The sequence below is a fragment of the Camelus dromedarius genome, chromosome 2 (assembly GCF_036321535.1).
Source record: "Camelus dromedarius isolate mCamDro1 chromosome 2, mCamDro1.pat, whole genome shotgun sequence".
Classification (NCBI taxonomy): domain Eukaryota; kingdom Metazoa; phylum Chordata; class Mammalia; order Artiodactyla; family Camelidae; genus Camelus; species Camelus dromedarius.
In genome coordinates this window covers 78,027,356-78,048,159 of record NC_087437.1, presented here as the reverse complement: position 1 = coordinate 78,048,159, position 20,804 = coordinate 78,027,356, and the positions used below count along the sequence as shown (strand labels likewise).

Here is a 20,804-nt window from a genome sequence, read left to right as displayed (position 1 = left end):
AATTCAATTCACACTTATTGAACACTGACTCTGTGGTAGGCAATGGTGATACAAAAATGGATAAAACAGGGATCTCAGCATTCTTAAAGTTGTTTGGGCCTCAGTTTCCACACCTCAATAAAAGAAGACTGAATTAAATCATTTCTAATGTCCTTCCCCATCCTCAAATTCTACGATTCTACAATTAGAAGTATTAGCTGTTTATCTTTAAAAGTTATGCAAAGCCACATCATTAACAGCTTTAACTTACCCCTGTTAATGGTAAGGAGCAGTGGTAGCACACGGTAATGGTCTAAAAGTATGGACATTGAGGTCAGACAGTCTTGAGTTTAATCAGGAGAAACCACACAGTAATTTGAAAAGGGAAAGATTAATGAGTGAATTATTAACTACAATGAGGGACTGGAGTAAGGAGGTATTGGCTAATGAAAAGTAGAGAGAACTCTAAAACGTATAGGAATATGAGAAGCAGTCACTGTCCTTAGGACTGAGATAGAACAGCTTAAAGAATGCCTCCCCGCCATCCCTCCAGATTTAAGTCCCTCCGGACTAAGAAACAGATCTTAAAGGAGAGGGCACAGCCATGACTGGTAAATGGCAGAGAATTTGCTGTGGTACCTAGCTGGCAGAACTTGCTGGAAATCTGTGCTCTAACGTGCTTGGGAAAGCTGTTCACGGGGAGGTGCTGCAGAAACCACCCAAGTGGAAGCTGCTGGCCACTGCGTGCTGCTGGCTGCCGTGCACTGCAGGCGGGGAACTGCCGAAGCAGCTGCACACTTCAGGAGCTGCAGAAGCCAAGCAAGGAAGAAGCCATCCCTTATGGGAGACTGCTGATCGAGCACTCCAAAACCAGAAAATAAAGCCCTACCTTCCGCATTCCTCTCTCCACGCCTCTGGACTGACAAAGCTTAACACTGTGCCAGTCACCAGAGGGCTCAGATCCATTTTCACAGAGCAAGCAAAAAGGTTAATTTGGAGCTGATATGCAATAGATAGCTAAGGAGCACAGTCCATGCCTTTGACTCTTAACTTCTACATGTTCCCTGCTGCTCACATGTTAACTCCCATACAATAAAATACTTTATATCACTATGTAACAGTGTATAGCTACGCTTCTTAAAAAAGATTTTATTCCTTCCCCAAAATGAGACAATCCAAAAAGTCTTTGTATCCATCACTGGCAAATTCAGTAAGAGTCCTACTGAATAGTAAGAGTCCCCTAAAAGCTAAATTGTAAATTTAGCTACTAATAATACGCATATGACACAAGGAGAAGAAGCCAAGAGATAAAGAAAATAGCATACAAACAAGTGCACACACACATATACACGCACACACACATATACACACACACAAACATAGAGAAAACAAATAACATTATGCAAAGCTTCTACAGTCCTCATTTCTATAATTGGCGTAGGGACTTTAACTAATACCTTTGGCTTCCTTCTTCCAGTGACCGTTAGTTATTACCTCTACCATCAGCCAGAACCTCAATTAACCAGGGTTTGAATGACCCAAATCTTCACTGCCACAGAGCCCAAGTCCTCAACTGTTCCATCCTTACACTTTTGGTAAGTTGCCAGACCTCTCTAAATTCTTGTTACCTCGTTCATAAAATGATAATAAAGGTAGCTAGTTCTCATCTCAAAACTTTGTGATGTAGGTTAAATGAGTTAAGGCATGAAGAGTTCCTAGTACATAATAGATATTTTGAAAGTCTTCCATTTTCTTCATCAATTCATCTTCCCTTAATAAGGTAACAGAAGATTCTATGTGCACTAATATGTTCCTTTTGACTTCCAAAATAATTTTAAGAATGAGCTTTATAGATCTTGCATCATGAACCCTATTTTTGAGTGCTACTTGAAAACTGGAGGATGTATCGTCTATCTATGAAATGTAGAATATGTCCGGGATGGGGCATAGTGAGATTTGGGGGTTTTCTTTATATACTTCTGTAGTATTTGAATTTGTTACTACAAGTATACATGATTTTTGACCTAGCTCTATGTCTGCAAATTTCTAGATTTATTACCTAGAGCACTTAACCTAACCGGAATTCTTTTCTTATCTACAAAATAAGGGAATTGGAATAGATGCTCTCTCAATTTTCTTCCAACTCCAGCATATATGATTCTATTTCTACAACTTCAGAGTTCTGTCCAGGTGTACTTCACACATGGTCAATAGATGTATCTTAGTTTTTCTTTTTTTATTGACACATCATCAATTTACAATGATATGTGAATTTCTTGTGTACAGCATACATATACATAATGATTCCTTTTCGAATTATTTTTCATTATAGGTTACTACAAGATATTGAGTACGGTTGCCTAGATGTATCTTTAATTTATGTAAAAAAAAAAAAAAAAAAAAAAAACGCAATCTCTGGGCCAGAACAATAACGCTCAGATACCACCATTTACTAGATACATAACTCTGGTGAGGTGCTTAACTTTTGGACCTAAATTTCCTCATCTGAAAAATAGAAAAAAATAAGACTTCATGTGCATTAACATGCAATAGGAGTTCAACTAATTGTAGTCATGCTCCTTAATCAGATATCAGACATGTTAACATGTGTGTGGTAGGGGTGGGGAGATGGCAAATTATTTTTTAAATCTGTGAAATAAGGTAGTCCTGTTATTGTTACTCACTGAACATGTATCACTCTGGTTGAAAAAGCAACTCAGCAATCTTTTTTTTTTTTTTTTTCATTTTCAACTCCAGTAATTTAAAAATGTTAAATCAGTATTACAAAGTATGAAAAGTAAAGAGCAAGTATCATGTGTCCTTTATGAAAGGGCAGGACCCATGCATTTTATAATTGATTACTTACTGAGTGACTACTATCTGAAAGATAGGTTATTAAATGCTTGGGATATACCAGTGAACTAAAATAGAATCCCTGTTCATATTGGAGCAGACAGCCCAGCAGGCGGGGGGAAAGCACTGATAGAATTTAGGAAGGATAAAGAGTAAAGGAAATATTTGACAAATGAAAATGGAGGACAACACTGTACATTATTTTTTCTCTTAGAATATTAAACCCTAAAAAGTGTGAATGTTTTTATATATCTTTTCTGGAAATTTTTATATGTATAAAATGAAAACATAGTATCTTAAGTTGAATCACTATAAAGCAAATGATTTGGTGACCAGGGGCAAGGTGCCACCAGGATTAAAATTAAAAATATTATAAGGAAAGAAGTAGAAAGTTAAAATATCCATTTCCCAAGCCTGGTTGATTTATGAACCTATTGTCTTCAAGAATCTAGGGTTTTGATTCTTGACTTAGACAAACAAAAAAATATATGAAGGAAAATAGATTTGCTTGTCCAAAAACAAAAGGGGTGGAAGGTGAAGTCATAGAACAAGTTTCCAAATGGAAACACAAAGGACATTCTTTCAGGTTTTACTGTCATCCACTCAAGAACAAGCAGATATTCTCAAACTAGATAACAGTGCTTTTGATCATACTGGACCAGCAACAGAGCCAGGAGGCATTTAATCATCTTTTATTTACTTAAAAGCATACCTTGAATATGTTTGTTTTTCTTTCTACCTGTATAACTCATTTTGTTTCATTTTAAAGCTATTGTAGGATAGATAGGCATTTTACTTAGTGCTTTTCATAACAAAGCAATTTACTGAAAAAATTTTAATGACAAGTATATTAAAGAGACTTCTATAGGTAATTTTGTGAACTCTTTTCCCTCCAGAGAGCTTCACAAGCAGAGGGATGTTAGCATAAAATTGTATAAACATCTTCAGAAAGAAGTTCTTCATTTCAAGTAACCTATTTGGTATTTTGACATTTGGCAAATGCTTTACTTGTGTTCCATGGACATTAGGAACAGAATATATTGCAATATATTCTGTCTTCTGGTCCCATTTATATGAACTTTTTAAGAAAGCACTCTGTTAGGTATGAAGTTCTGGATTTCACTAGTGACTTTGTACCAATCTATATCATTTAGCAATAATATTCCAACAGTTCATCTTGAAAGAAGGGGAAAAAAAAAGTCAAGTTTTATATGTTATGTGATATAGTTAAATGAAAACAAATATCATTATTTTACATCAGTGGGTAATTCTACCCATGATGACTACCTTGTTATTTTTCTTCTGTTTTTCTTTCTGTGCATCTCTGTGCCTGATAAGTTCTCATTCCCTAATCTTTCCACACTCTTGCTCTCCCTCTGTCTTCAATGTTTCACACTTGCTAAGCTCTTACAATTTGTTTTTAGGTACAAAGGAAAATACAGGGATAGAATAACTTGTGTGTATAATTAATAAAACATAAATTATATAAATATTTAGTACATTTATTATCTTAAAATAAATTATGTTAGAAAGGAAATAAAATTTCAAAGGGAGACGAAAAAGTGGTATTTCTGAAAATAGATATTGTAGTAGAGTAACTTCAGGAGCACAGATTCAATAAGTGGACTCAGCCAAGTTACAGAACACAGAACTAGAATTCGGAATGTGAGCAACAAGGTTTATAATATTTAGATAATATTGATCTTATCCATGGAAAGAGAGTTAAAGGTGAGGCATGTAGGATAAAATAGTATCAGCACATTTTTAATACTGAGTACAGTAAGAGAGGGAGAACAGAAAAATATACAACTCTAGAATAAACCAATCCTACTAAGTGCCAATCTATGAAGAATAAATATAGGAAAAAGTCCAGGGAGAATTAATATAAATGCAGAATTTCCATTCCCACTAAAGGCTTTATTATCTGGTCTGTCCATGGAAGGATTCTTTAGCATCTGATTTTTGCTTATGAAAGAAATCTACTTAGAATCTTCTGGTCAAGTGTTGTGAATTTAATATATGCATTTATTTCTTTTCCATCTAAAATACACACACACACACGAAACCTGTAGCAATTCAAAAAGGATAGACTCACAAAGTCAAAGAAAGCTAGAGCAATGTAGGGATGTTAATTAAATTTTAGAAACTGGAAGTCAAATAGGCAGCATGATTTAGGAGACCTGAATGGAAGATGCTTGTGCGTGATGAGAAGGGGGATTAAAAACCAGACTCTAGCAGTTTCACACCACAGGAGCCAGAGAAATTGCAGGGATCAGTTACTTCTATGAAGGTGCAAGGTAGAGCAGAAAACAGGATAAGTGGCTGAGTCTTTAAAAAGAACTGCTATATCCTCTCTCATCCCAAACAGCCCAGTAATTATCTCTCTCTTACCCGTGCTAAAGATGAAGGGTTTATCCTCTGGAAAGTTGGATAACAGAGCATCTCATCTAAGAAGGTAAGGCACAGGTGAGGGGAAAAGGTAAGTAAGGTACTAAAAATGAAATTTAAGTGATAACTCAATGACTAAATATTCAGTTCATGAGCCCTTTCCCTCTCCTGGTGCCTAGACTAATAACATCCAGGTCTAAATCTCCAGGCAGGCTATGGAAGAAAAAATAAAACAGATCAAAAGGGAAAAAAAAAATCCCACCAATACTGACAATAGGGGATCCCCTCAAACACAAGGAGAAAACTGAGCTCTCACACCAATAAACGCCCCACCTGAGAAAACAGAGCTCCAGTAAACTCAGCACCTCACTCTTAATGTAAATGGGAGGCCAAGGACCACTAGCCAATTATGGAAAGTCTCTAATATAAATAAAAATGAAAACTTACAGGGGAAAAAAGCAACCAAGGCAATTTAAGAAGCAAAATTTAAATTTTTAAAAATATTTTATTGTCCTTAAAGAAATAAAAGAAATAGTAAACCTACAACTCCAAGTCAATATGCTACCAAAGTAAGATTATTTCAGATCAGTGGCATTTTTCAGAGAACTAGAACAAATCATTTTATAATTTTTATGCAAACACAAAGGACTCCAAATAGCCAAAACAACCTTGAGAAAGAAGAACAGAGCCGAAGGAAGCACACTCCCTGACTTCTGACTACACTACAAAGCTACAGTAATCACAACAGGATGGTGCTGGTACTAAAATTCTGATTCCAAAAAATAGAATAGATTATTCGACAACTTTGGCTTAGTGGAAAATGAGACTGAGAAGTGTTAAATAGTATGGAAAATTTAGCCAGGGATCATAAGAAAACAAAATAACAACAATAATAAAGGGCAATTAACTCCACAAAATAAAAACAAGTTGTACACACACAAAAAATTTAATAACAGTGCTCCATTTGGCTCTGAATTAAACAATATACACATAGTCATAACAATTTAAAACTCTAAATAATGATTCAACTTAAATGTTAAGAAGTGGGTTTGTTAGGCGGGAAGAGGTGATGACACATAGCTGTGAGGGGAACATCAGCATGTGAAAGGGGTTTAACAGAACTAAATCTTCAGTTTCCACAGTAGGAAGTCAATACACAAAACCTGAAATTTAGGAAGATAGGCAAAATAGGTTATTTAGGAACCTAGCTAAATACCAAAGAAAATGATGAAAAAATTTGAAATTCCAAGAATTACTTTGAGAAAAAGGCATACTTACATTAAAAATCTGTAACTAGGAAGAGTGCAGTACTTACTGGTGGTGGCATTACAAATTATATTATTTGAAAAACTATATGACAATTTGTCATAAAGAAACAATTCAATAAAGCAAAATGCTGTTTATTACAGCATTATCTATAACAGCAACAAACATAAAATAAATGTTCAACAAAAAAAGAAAGCATTTGTAAATTACAGTAAGGACATAAAAGGATTTGTAATTATAAACACAATATTGAAACATATGAAAATGTTTATGAGATATAATTAGATTAAAAAGGAAGAATATAAACAGAAGAGTGCAGTATGATTGCTACTCTTTAAAACCACGTTTGCATGTGGAAAATAAAACAGAAAGGACAAGTAAAGCAAAAGTACATAGCAAAGTTAAAGTAAAATTGCAAAGTAAAAAACCTAAATTGTGTAGCCATTTATAAATACTGTATACAAACTGGGGGAAATGTTTGCAATACTTCATGGAAAAAGAGCTATTACCTTTCAATGAGCTGAATAACAGAACATCCCAAAATTTAGAAGTTTAAGACAAAAGCAATTTAGCTCCTGATTCTGAGGAATTTTGGACAGGTTATTTGGGTCTTTTAGTTTCTGCTGGGCTCACTTGTGTTGCCAGGCCTTAGCAAAGATGGCTTATCCCTGCTCCTTATGGACTCTCATCCTTCAGAAGGGTAACCAGGACTGGCTCACATGGCAGTTAGGCAGGGTTCAAAGAAAATGAAAGAAGCATTCAAGGTCTCTAGGGGCCTACGCTTGAAACGGTACACAGTCACTTCTGCTACATCCTACTGGCCAAGACGTGTCCCAAGCCTAACCTTGGGAGGAATGGAATCCACATCTTTATAGGAGGAACTGAAAAAGAATATTGTAAACAGAATGGATGCAGGAAGGAGTGAAGAAGTGCAGTCAGTTTTGCAACCTGCCATAATTCCTAATACACTTTAAAGTTTTTTTTTTTTAAAAAGAAAGAACACAAAAAGACAATAATTGTATATAAAAATAGTCTTGAGATATGATCATATAGCCCACCAAAAAATAAAGTCAAAAACCCATTAAAAATGAAAAATTAACATCTTAGTAAGATGAATGCAAATTAAACTGTATTGAGATACTGTTTTTTTATTTACCAATATAGTAAAATTCCAAAAAGTTGATAATATACCCTGTTGGTGAAGCAGTGGCATAAAAGTATGTTCATACATTATAGGTAAGAATGCAAAATAGTGGAAAAGAATAATAGCAAATTTAACATATGTATTTGTTCTTTGACCAGAAATCCCACTTCTAAGACTCTATCCCAAAAATACAATGACAAAAATATGGGTAAAATTATGCATAACGCTATTCAATAAAGGCCAATTTGTAGTAGCTAAAGATTGGAAGCAAACACATCTTCATCAATGGAGAACTGGTTGAATAAACTATAGTAAGTCTGCACAATGGAATACAATGCAGCTGTTAAAAAGAAGAAGAAACAGCCCCATAGACAGCTGTAGAGTAATCTTCAGGGTATAATATTAAGTGAAAAAAGAAAGTCATGCCAACATTTATCCATTTATGAATACTTGTTTAGTTTCAAAAGGGAGAATGAGAAGATAAACCATAAAATTAGTAAAATGTTTACCTATGAGGAGAGAGGAACATGTTTGAAGGACCAATGGCAGAGATTAGACTTCTCTGAATATACTTGCTTTGTACATGTTTGAGCCATACAAATATTTTATAATTATAAGGTAAAATTATATGCAAATGAAACAACTGCAATCCCCAAAATTCAGAAGCAAAACCAAATTTACCATATATTTAGTTGCTGGCCTAACTACCAAACAAAAATAATTTCAAATGATTAAAAACACAATAATTTGTTCCTCCAGAGTGAAATTTATCTTAAAGACAAAAAAAGAGCTGGAGGAAAAAACTATTACTGCCTAAAGCAGCTGTTTATAAATGTTAAATGTAAAAAAGCAAATAAGTAATTATGAAAACAGTGGCATTAACTGGAACTCCATAATGGTAAATTCAAATTGAAAATGTTGTTATGAACACATGGTTTATTTTTTCTTAAAAAATAATATTTACAAGCTTGTCCACTAAAAACAGAAAAAAGCCTAGAAATATTGCTTAAAACCAACCAAACAACAAATAAAAAAGCCCTAGCTTTCATTTTTTTATTTCAACATATGATTTTCTACTAAAAGGAACCAGGAATCATCAGAGCAATGGCTAGCACCAGGTTTAGAAGAGGAAATGTTGAAAATGATTCTGGATATTGGGTCATACCTGATTATAAGGAATCCATCAAAGACTATCAGGGTTATATCCAAAGGATGGAGGAGACAATTTGAAAAGCCTCTTTATGCCAATGATGGACAATTTGTGTATCAAAAAAATTAAAAGTGCAATGGATTGATGACAAGCAAATATGTGAAAATCTACAAGTTCAAAACTATATTTAAAAATGTATTAATCACTTTGGAAGATGGTTGGTAACTAATTCATTATTTAGAAAGTAGTAAAGAAAGAGAAACAACCAAGTGTTTAACATGTCTCTCCCACATAAAACCAACGCTGAAGTTAACAAACTACTTGACTGATAATCTCAGGAGAGAAAACCAGAGATTATGTCTCCCAATGGAAGATACAACACCACATATAAAGCGTTTTTGCCAAAAGTATCAAGCTTAAACCAGATCAAACAATACAAATAATCTCGTTTTCAACAAATAAATTGAATATTATTAGGAAGGGTAACCTCAAGATGAAAAGATACTAAAGAGTTATATCAAAATAAATACAATGTTTTGACCTTACTTGTATACTGATTTAAACAGACCAATTGTAAACAAGCTATTATGTAACTGGGAAAATTTGCACATGGACTTGATATCTGATAATATTAATGGGTTATTTCTAATTTTTTTTAGATATGATAATATCGTGGCTGTGTTTAAAAAGGAATCCTTACCTTTTAGCAATATATGCTGATATATTTATGGCATAATCTTAGAATTTTTTAATAAGATTCTTGGAATATTTTCTATGTAAAAGTAATTGAAATGAAATGCAGGATTGGTCTTTTATTTCCAATATTAAAAATTAATTGTACCAACCAAGGGGAATTTCAGATATTTCATCAAATATTATCCAATTAACAATTCAAACAGTGAAATTGTATCTCTCTCATTCCATCTTTCTTATTCACTTTTTTCTCTCTTTTATATTCTTATTCTCTATGTTCATATTTTATCTTCTACTCTTTTTTATATTCTTTACCTTTTTGCTCCCATTTCTTTCTCAAATAAATTTACCTATAGAGGACTTTATCGTGGAAGTACATTATGAATGTCTAAGGCAAGTACTGAAACTTCAGAAAGTAGGACGGTTCATAGCAAAATTCAGCTGTAACAGTAACTCTGCAGTATAGGTTTTCCATAGTTATCTACTGGTAAATGTATAGAGACTTAATCAGAACAGTAACACCAGAGTTCTCACATGATCCAACTGTTAAATAACTCAGCATAATAAATTTAGCTGTTTTCACATGAACCACTGATGCGCAAAAATAATTTCCTGCTAATCAGTAATAATGACTATATCCCCAGTGAGTCACCGTTACACTTTAAGAAGAAGACTGTGCTAATGCGTGAATAATTATTGACCTGATTAAGTGTCCAATCTTGCTCTTGGGGGAAAAAATGCACATCATTTAACAATTCAGCTGTATATTGTCTGTGCGATAAAAGCAAGAGGTAATTTGGATAACTAATGCACCAGCTAAATTCCGTTAGGCAGTTCCCAAAAGTAGATGATTTTCATCTCCCTTAAACATTTCAGGAACCTACATTTTTCTCTGCTTTGTGTCCTTAATGTGCTGCCAACTATTTTCTAATTTTTTTTTTCCTAGAGGCAAGAGGAAAAAAGAATTAGAGAAAATGAAGTAGATGATAGGGTTTTATCTGTCTCTCAGTTAAGAGGGCTTGGAGTTCAGAGAAAAAGCTATTACTAGTTAGCGCCACAGAACATTCCTCCGCAAGGCCACTTTGCAATGCTATTAGAAAAATAGGCCTTTTTGGGAAAAGAGAAATGCACAGGATTCCACATACTTAGCAAAGACCAACTTGGACTGTGATAAAGAGCTAGGAGCTATTATTTGTTGGGTTTAGTTGTCTCTGATCAAATTGTTACTTCTGTTTGTCTCCCTAAGATTAACTCCCATTAAGTACAAAGCGAGAGCAGTTTTGCTCTCCAGGAACGTCTTGACATTGCAAATCAGATCAGAGGTATAAAGAGGGAAATAGGAATGCAATCTGGAAAGGATGCAATGCTCCTTCATTTGGAATGAGTGTGGTGAGATCTGAATGCTACGTTCTTAACCACTGAATGAATACATTGGGTCAGAAAAACTTCCTGAACAGTTAAAATTAGAAATAATTTGGTTTCTGCAGCAAATCTGTTGGATCAGGTTCATAACAAATTCCACTGGTGTGCACCACTATTTAAAATTTTCCAGTTCTACTGAGAGAAGGGGAATTAGTCCAGCAAAGCAACGTCCTTTCCATCAAGAGACATTTGTTTATTAGCCTTTATGAAACTGCCTGCTTATCACCCAAAACTACACCAGAGCTAAAGAACAATTGAAAGTATTCCCACAACTAACATTCAACCAAAACAGCTTTAGTGATGCTGATGAACAATATGGGGACTTTCCAAGAATAAGTGAAAAATAACCTCAACTCTGAGAGGGGCAGAATATTTTCACTGAATGCTGCATCTCGACATAATCAACGATGGAAAACAATGGAAGGGCTGGAGTCGTCTTTCTGGGGGAGGACGTTGTTTGTGTAACAGTTATGCCCACTTCCAACCATTCACTTTAATTTTAAGGGGAAATGTGAAGCTACCTCAGAAGCACTTTGAATCAACAGAGCAATATTGAGTTTTGGTCTCATGAGGCAAGTACATCTATAAGTTGTTTGCACCTCAATATTAACTCCAGGCTTTAATCATTTAACCTTTCAACTTCTTCCTTATTGAATGGTATTCTCTCACATCACACCATGAGAATACTGAGTTCCCCACTGTACTGCACTAATGAGTCACTGAAAAGGTTTTGCTCACTTCAGACTACAAATAATACTTCTGTATTATAGCACCAAATAATAATTATTACTCATTCTGATGACTCTGGGTCATTAATAAAATGAGTATATAATGATCATTATGCTCTGTTTAGAAAGGTAAATCATTATATAATACATTTTAGAATAACTTCCTCCCCAAATGATTAAAATATAAAGCTGCAATGAAAACAGATAATTTGGGTGATTGAGAAAATTTACTGGCCTGAAATCATTTATGGTCCATTATATTGTATAAATTATTTCTGTATCAGCATAATAATACTTATTATAATGTTTACTTCAATATAGATTTTTCAACTCTAAAGAGCCTCAATATGGCATTTCCTCTTCTGAAATAGATTCATCCACAGTCGACTGGTTTAGATTAGGCAAAAGAGATTTTGAATGGGCAAACATAAGGTTAGATGAAGATACTGTGATGTTTCTGCTCCCAGAGATGAAGTTTATGTCTCTCTTGGACTGATTCAATACTGTAGAATGGGAGTTGCTCGTGAGTCGTGAGATTTCATCAGTCTTCCCCTGCCTGGAGTCTTCCCCTGCCTGAACCCCTCTCTGAACCCCTCTCTTCAGGGTTGCCTGTCAAGAGACCTGAAGTAGGTATCCTGCTGTCTTGCCCAGTTAAGCCACTGGATTCAGGCAGTGTATTACAAACACATTTTTTTTAATCTCATCTCTGAAATTTATCTCCCTTACTGGCGTTGCCTTAATATTTTCATTGCGCCCCTTCAGTTGCAATCACTGACTTAGTGAGGTGCTACAGCGACATGGGAGGCTACATCCCACCTCCCTCCTTCTGAAGGTCAGAGTAGCTGTGAGACTTCGCTGCAGTTACACCTTCTCAGGGGAAAGCAGCATGTCGTGCACGGTCTAGGGCATGGAAGCAGGGAAAGGATGCTGATTTTTAAAAAAGAAAAAACCTTTCATTGTACTTTTGATTATCAAGAATGAGGTATTTGCTCATAATGATAGGCTGTCTCTAAAAAAATGAACACTATTTGCTCCATCTACTTGGAAAAAAGTTTTATGAAATTGAATTAGAGAAATTAAAAATATGTTTAAAAAAACTCACCAGAAAAACTGAATTGGGTAAATGAGAAGTGGAGAAATAAAAATATTATGCCAGAAAACCTCAGCTCAGGGAGAGCCCCGTGGCAGCATGAAACTTCCTGCTTACCAAGAGAAACGAAGGTAAAGCAGAGTTGCCATCACCAAAATTTAGAACCCTCATCTGATGAGACGATGTTTCCCTATATGGGAGAGCTGAAAAGGAACCAGTGGTTGAATAATTCATTCTCTGCACAAACACAGGTCTTCCTGAGCATCCAGAACGGGGACAAAAAGAAGCACAAGAATGTGGGTTTCTCAAGTGTACACACTGAGTAAGATAGACACATACTATGGTTTCTGCTTTAATCCATATGACCGTGTTTCTCTAATACATGCTATTGCCAAAGATCTCTTCAGCTCCTGCTGTGTCTCCTCGACTGGGTGTATATTTCTCCATGGAAAGTGAAAGTCGCACAATTAGAGATGCCAATTAAAGAGAATAATTTCACTGATCTAACAGCTAAAAGGTTCCCTTCTTCTAGTACAAATTATCATCCTTTGGTCATTCTTGTTGACACTTTGATTTTATAAGAAAAAAAGGTTAGTTGTATAACTTCATTGACTCTTTCTTCAAAGATTATAGGGCAAGAAGATTAGAAACACCAGCCTAATTGAGCTTTACCGTGCACTGTAGATTTCTGTCTTCCAGTCTCTCCATGAACTCTTACAAGCCAATTCCATTGGGCAAATATTTACTGAGCATCCACACATGATGGGTTCAGACAGTGCTAGGAGCTGGAGGGGTTGAAAAAGTTAGAGGGAATAGTTTCTTCCCCAGAGAACCTTTAAATCCTTATTAGAAGAGGAACACATAGAGATCTTCTTTTTTTAAGTGGGAAGCTTTTGGCATCACATGATTAAGGACACAAGCAAAAAATACAAAAGTTAAGATTAGGACAGAACAATTCAGAGAAAACATAGGACTTGGACCAGACCTTGAAATAAAATTGGTAAACGTAGGCCAGGGAAATAACATCAGCCAAGACATGGAGAAAAGAACAAACACCAGACTTTTTTTTTATTGGAGCTGGAGAACTGTGTACTGGGAGAAATGGAGAGCTGACAGCAGGAGATAAACACAGCAAAGAAGGAAGTATACGCATCTCCCTAGATTAGTAGGAATGCATCATTTATACATTAAATGTCATCATGTAAATTCCTACAGTATAAACTAAGACACTGTTTTGTTTCCATATCTATGAGAGTCTGCAGAAGTCGCAGAGGTGAATTTTATTTCCTCTCTACACTAACTGGCAGAGTGAGTCAGAAACACTGGCAAGCTCTGAGGGCAAGACATGTTTTACTTTTGCTTGAAAACATAAGCAGCTATTAAAATAATTCTCTTCATTTCATCTGTTAGACTATAGACAGGAAATGCATGGGAGAAAAACACGTATACCCAGGATCCATTAGTCTTTTCACAGCTGGGGAGAAATGAAACCTTGTTTTATCAAAGTAATTGGGTTATTATATGAGACTAACTTCACTCCAGACCCCTTTTCTCTCTGTGGAAACTATGTACACGGTCAGCATTTCATATCCCCACCTCACTACACCTCTTTTAGGAATATTTATTTTACAAGGCAATAGATAATTCATGTGTTTGTAGCTTAAACTTACTATTATAAGCTCATTATTCATTTAGTTATAATGTGAGTGCCCACTGTATATCAGGTTCTCTTGTAAAGTACAAGAAATACAATGATAAGCATGGAAACTAAGGTCCCACCCTCCAGTGAAGGAAGACAGCGATAAACAAGAAAGCAAAACTGTAGACGTGATGATTTCAGGCTGTGGTCAGGCTCTAATGGAAAAAAACAGAGTCATATGACAGAGGATGATGGGAAAAGAAGAAGGTCTTTCCTTGAACAGGGTAGTCATGGAGGTGATCCCTGAAATGGTACCCCTGAGTTTAGCTGGAAGAATACAAGGAAAAAGCAGAGAGAAGGGTCAGAGGAAGAATATTCAAGGCAAACAGAACTGCACATGGTGTGTTCAAGGAACAGGAAAGGGGCGATGTAGCTTGGCTGCAGGAAAAGCGAGAACAGGTAGCAAGAGCTTGGAAGTTGTTGGGAAGGAACCCAAACCAAAAAACATGGTTTCCAAACCCATGAATTCCAAAATTCATGTAGAATTGTGTAGGGTTTGGTTAGAGGAGGGAACGAAAGTGAAAAGAGTGGATTGGCAAGTGGTTGAGAACTATAAGGGGAAAAAGGAAAATGGTCCTTTCACAAAGTTAAAGAAAATATCTTCTAGAAACTTCTTTTCTTGACACTGTTCTCTTTAGTTTGCCAGTTTCTTAAATAGGGAATTTTATTTTCAATTAGCTATTTTAGGCTGTAAAAAGCCAAAGACAAAGTGAATTGAATTTTATTTTCCCTTTGCCTTGGACTCTTTCCAAGAATGTATATACAAAGGAATCTACATAAAAAAACTTCCAAACCATTAGTCCACTAAATTAGACAAGTGTTTATTAATCACTTACTGTCTCCTTTACAATTCCAGGCCCTGCAGAATTACAAAAGAAGGCAGGCGGCATGGTTCCTGCCCTCAGGGAACTTATAACCTGTTTGAGAAGACCTGTATAAACACAAAAGCTAGAGAGCAATGTTATTAGAAATCTCTAAATCAGTGGAAAGAATTAGAGTACAAGTTGCATGTTTAATTTTTTTAAAGATGTGGAATGCTAGAGGAACCACCATGGGGTGGATTCATCCAAGAATATTGTGTGAAGTAGTTGAGGTAATGTCCAATTATAAAAGAAAGGGGTTGAATTTCTAAACAAGGGACAACATTCACAAAGTTGGGGTTGGGTACTGGTTTCTAGGGAAAAGCAGAGACTGTAGCTAAGTGTTTATCTGTAGCTAAGGGGGAAATTTAAGACTAATTAGGCTAAAAAAGATGATATAATAGAAAGTCTATAAAATCAGACTAAAGGATTTGTATCCAATAGTTGGCAGAAAACTACTAGACTTTAATCAGTCAGCACAAGAGTGGAATTTTTTGCTATATAACAGACAACAATAAAACAACAAACACATGCAGTGCTTCTCATATGAGAAATATTTTAAAGAAATTTCCTTAAAATTCTTATAGATATTCTTTGAGATAGATCTTTAACCTCAGGGAACAGATAGAGAAACTGGGGCACATAGGGTTCCCCAACTTGTTCATTGTCACCATATAATCTCTCGCAAATCCAGATAATAAAACCAACAGGATATCTCTTGCTGCCCAAGCTTTTAACATCATTGAATACTAGATACTGTGTCTATTCTATGAGCAAATGTGATAAAACAAAAAGGGACTAGAGACAAACACCAGGTAGAAGGGTTTAGTACCTGTGAGTTAGAAGCCTACATCTCAGTGCTAACAATGAGAATGGGGAGGAAGGTATAAATCTAAGAGTTCTTGCAAAGGATGATTGTCCAGGCTTTTGGAAGATATGCATATCTGAAAGAAGAAATAACACCAAAATAGTCCACTTAGGAAATAGGGAAGATAGTAGTGTAGTTGGCACAAATATAGAACTTGGAGAGGAGGGTTAATTAGTGGTGAAAAATGATGGTTGTCTGGACATAGAGTTTAAGAAGATGCAGGAACTTTGCCAGGAAGGTATTCATAGGCAGCTGTAAAGCAGATAGAGAATCAATTCAGAGTTTCATGCCAAATAGACTAAGTCAAAGTAACTTTTTTATCATTGTCTTTCTTTGCTTTAAATTTGACTACAAAAATTGAGATCCAAAGAGTTCCTGGTCTAACTTCAGATGAGTAACTGTAGCAGCTGTGTCTAAGACTAGTCATTCTCAGGGGTGATAGGGTTAAGATCTGCAGTTAGCTTGACATTTTGTTCAAACTGAGCTGCCCATCTGCTCTTGTAGACTAATAGTGCTGTGCTTCACAAAAAGAAGATATCTTGGTCACTTCTGACTAGATTTGGGAAGCAGACACGCATAAAGTGATGGATGGCTTTACTTCAGCAGAGTGTAGAGTAGGAGCAGGGGAGGGCAAAGGTGGGAGCACGAAGAAAGTTTACCAGACACCAAGAAAAAGGCCACGCTTTCCTTGGATGAATCTTTAGGTCCTTTACTGCTTCATCTTCTTGTCTTGGGAGTTAACCCCATCGAGACCCTCCATCTCACTTTGTCATTCTGATACACCACAGTCATGATGCATAAGGTAACCGCATACTAAGTTCCTATTTTTCTATTTCAGAAGACCCATGGGAATAGTTGCTACTTGGTACTGATACGGCCTACCCCCAAATTACAGGAATGGTCTTTTGTTTTTCAAGGTAACTAATTTGCTTATCATCCACTTCTCATCATCCTTCTTTCCTTCTCACAGGGGGAAAAAAATGGGGTATTACAGAAACTCAGTTGGATACTACCCCTTAAAACAAATCAGTTTAAACCTCCTTGATCTGAAAAAATTCCCTGAGAAAAGATATCACAATATGGAGTTAGAGAAAAGTATCCTTCCCTTCAAGCTAAGAAGCCATATTTTCCACTGTGAAGAAAGCAAAGTAGAATAAATCTTGAACACCTATTCCACTTTCATTTTAGCATCCATCAATTTATGAACAATAATCTGAAAAAAATTCACGGCACAAAACTAGGAAGATTTCATTTTATTGATGTAGTCTGAAGTAATACAGATACTTTGAGGCCTACATCAAATTTGTTACCGGATTTTATTCAAGATATATATTATATAAGAGAAAAAGCAGGCTCTTGCCCTACATGTGATATATGTAATAATTTACTTGCTTGTCTAATAATAACATCACTTTGTATAATGCAAATGAAATCTGTAAAAAATATGGACTCACAGGTTGTTTTTTAAACCCTGTAGCAAGAGGGAAAATAGCTAACTACTATCCAAAATTCTCAAATCACTTCGTTTCTTAATAAATTAATTATTTTCAGTTATCCAGTAGATGAAGGTTTGAAAACCCTTCAGTTTCACAAAGCTTTATTTGATTCTCCATTGGCTCCATAGATAACCAGCCATCAAAATAAAATGTACAAAAACATCAGGCTATTATTTTATACCTGAAAAGACTGCTAACTATACAGTTCTGTGAAATGTATTTGAGAGACAACTGTTTCCTTTTGTACTGACTTGCAGTAAATTTGGCAGCTCCTTTCTGAAACTGTTTTCAGATCTTTCAAAATGGTTGCAATTTGAAGTCACAAACGGTTTATTTATATCTTTACAAAATGTTTACAAAGACCCAGTCATGAGACTCTACACTATTCACAAAGGCAGAACATATTATTTCTAAAATATAACATTTCTTAATCTCTGGTGGCACTCTTTGTCTAACAAATTCATGCACTTAGCACCTGATTTAAGCTAAAAAAAAATACAATTATAACAACGCCCGAGTCCTCTTCACTTTAAGGAGGCTGAGAGCAATGTACTCTTCAGGACACCTGACAGCTCTACAGTCACTCAACCAACATTAAGGATGCTGAATTACTTTATTATTGTGTCTTCCTATCTCATCTTCTAAGTCCATGTGACAATAACTCACATTCAGGTCAGCTTACTCTCATACAGAAATTTACTTTCCTACAGTAGAGTGTGTCCATGTGTGCATGTGAAGAGGGTATCAATAATAACACATGCTGAGCAATTTACAGTCACTTTTTGTTATTGTTTTGCTGTCAAATGATGCTAACAGATCCACTCAGATAAATTAACTTTCTTAACTAGATTGCCTCACTTGGTGGAAACAGCATAAGAAAAGCTTACCACAATAAACAGTCCATCAAATATACAGAAGATTATTATTTTATCATTTTGTTTCCATATTAACAAGCATTAAAAATGGTCAGGTTTATTTTTGTTTTCTTTCTTTTCACAGAAATACTCATTATCCTGCATTCCAGCACATACTGGTGCAAAAGAGGGTAAAAATCTTGTGGTTTTATGATACAAAAACCTGCTGGTGATTTGTGGTGTTGTTTTAGGGATAATATATGAGAAGACTTGAATAAAGTTAGATGAGTTGATAAAAAGCTTTTTTTTCCTCTTTTTTAAATTTCAGGGGAAACTGGCCCTGTCCCCAGCTCCAGAGATAAATCTTGATTGGACTAAGCCAATCATGAAACCATTCCCCTTTCAGTAACTGGTTTAAGTAAGGGCATTTGATACCATTCTGGCCAATAAAACATGAAGGAACATCTGCTGGGGACTTCAGAGGAAGGTTTCTTTACTGAAATACATGAAGACATATGTGCTGATGTAGTATCTGCGTCTAAGGCCTGGAATCACAACAATCATCTTGTAATCCTAAAGGAGACCAGGGGAGGACAAGCCCAACACACTCCCCAGCCACTCCCCAAAGGTCCTTCTACTATTTATACAGTAAATATAACTGGATAAAGAAGAACACCCAATTTTCTATGGAACCTTCCCATGGAAGACTGTTGGATTTTCAAAGAATCAAAGCTCCATCATGACCCACCTACTAGGGTAAAAGTATATAGGGTTATATAATAAATGAAGTCCTGACCCAAGTCTGTTTTACACAGATTTATAATTGCTTTCCAATTTCTGAATGAGAAATCAGAATGGGCATGCTGTTGGTTGATGAAACTTTTACACTGAAGTCCATGATAAACCAAGCACTGCCAATTGTACAAAGTCATAAATTGGCATAAGCCCAACAGAAATACATCCTAAAACAGAAATAGTGCACCCAGGACTGTACTTGAGCAGGACTAATAAGTTAGTTGCAAAAATAAGTGGTCCAGACCTCCACGTCACCTACCACTTTTACATCTACGTCTCCTCCTTAGCTTATACCTATGGCTTCATAGAGAGTTCTCTATGATCACCTGTCAGAGGAGGAAGAAACTCAAGCTTGGTTCATGGAGTCAGTCTGTTTGACGTACAAGTCCAAGCTGAAACATGACTGCTACTGAGCTGCAGCCCCAGTGAGGAGTAACCCTGAAAGACAAATCAAGGCACAGAGCTTCGGACTGTGTACCTGATCAGCTGCTTTTTGTAAAAATAAAATTATCCCATGGTAAAGATTTACAGAGAATCATACAGAATCACCAGCAGTGCCTCATTATTTGACTGGTTAGTCAGAGATCTGAAGGAGCAAGACGGGAATGTTGGATGTAAGTGAGTTAGGGGAAATGGCATTTGGAGGGAAGACACACTAAACACCATTCATAAGTGGTCAGCCAGGAAGAGAGATGAAGTAGACTCTTAGAGTCGTGGATGAGACATCAGCCCAGAAATAACACCCTGCACTGGTAGAGAAATATCCTTCAGGATGCATAACCCAGTGGCCACTGCATGACACAGCGCCCTGTTACATAGAATGCATGGGTTCATGAGCCAAGATGGGGAATTAGGGGTGACTCCACCCATCTTACTCATCCCATTCGGAGTTGTTTTTCCATCCTCTCAAACTTGGGTTCTTTAAAGCTAGAAGCCCTGGGTTTCCAGAGGAATGATTCTTCCACCAGAAAATATAGTAGGAGTCCAGCTTAAAAAAAAAAATCTATGTCTGCTGCCAGCTTGGGACACTTATTCTAGTGGCTCAGTAGTCACAGAAAGGAGTTCTCATACTAGCAGAAGCCAGTGACCCTGGGCATAATTAGGAGGTAAGATTCCTGCTACATGATGACATCTGAAAAGAATACGTTAGCTCTGAGGTAACAGCTTTGTGAGCTGGGAATAGACAATTACTGCCTGAGTTTGGACAAGTGGGAGCAGAAGTGCTTCCATAGAATGGATCACACTGGTATGGGCAAGGAGGATCACAGTGACATCAAGATATAGAGAAAACTAGAGATATTTTCCCAAATTTTCTGGACTAGGTAAAGCTCTCAGAACTGTTGAATAATCCTGGAAAAGGAACAGTAGCCACCAACAGGAATGACTGAGATTTTATTTTCTGCTAACACTGAAAAAAATGGGGTTATCTAGTCAGATTTTTTTAATTTCAAAAGCATCAAGATATAAGATATTTATTCTTTCTACATACTGTCATGTTACAGAACATGTTCCTAGCAGG

General features: G+C 36.0%; 1 long non-coding RNA gene across 2 annotated transcripts in view; it reads left to right on the top strand.

Annotated features, from left to right (window-relative positions):
• The first annotated feature begins 1,239 nt into the window (after positions 1-1,239).
• Positions 1,240-20,804, top strand: part of LOC116154619 (uncharacterized) — a 32,679-nt gene continuing 13,114 nt past the window's right edge. Inside the window, exons 1-2 of one of the 2 annotated variants that reach the window (XR_010377388.1) lie at positions 1,240-1,574; positions 16,979-17,057. This is a non-coding gene — a long non-coding RNA (uncharacterized LOC116154619). Of the gene's footprint in view, positions 1,575-4,964; positions 5,288-16,978; positions 17,058-20,804 lie in introns of those variants that run through there. The other variant, XR_010377390.1, reaches the window with a different exon arrangement.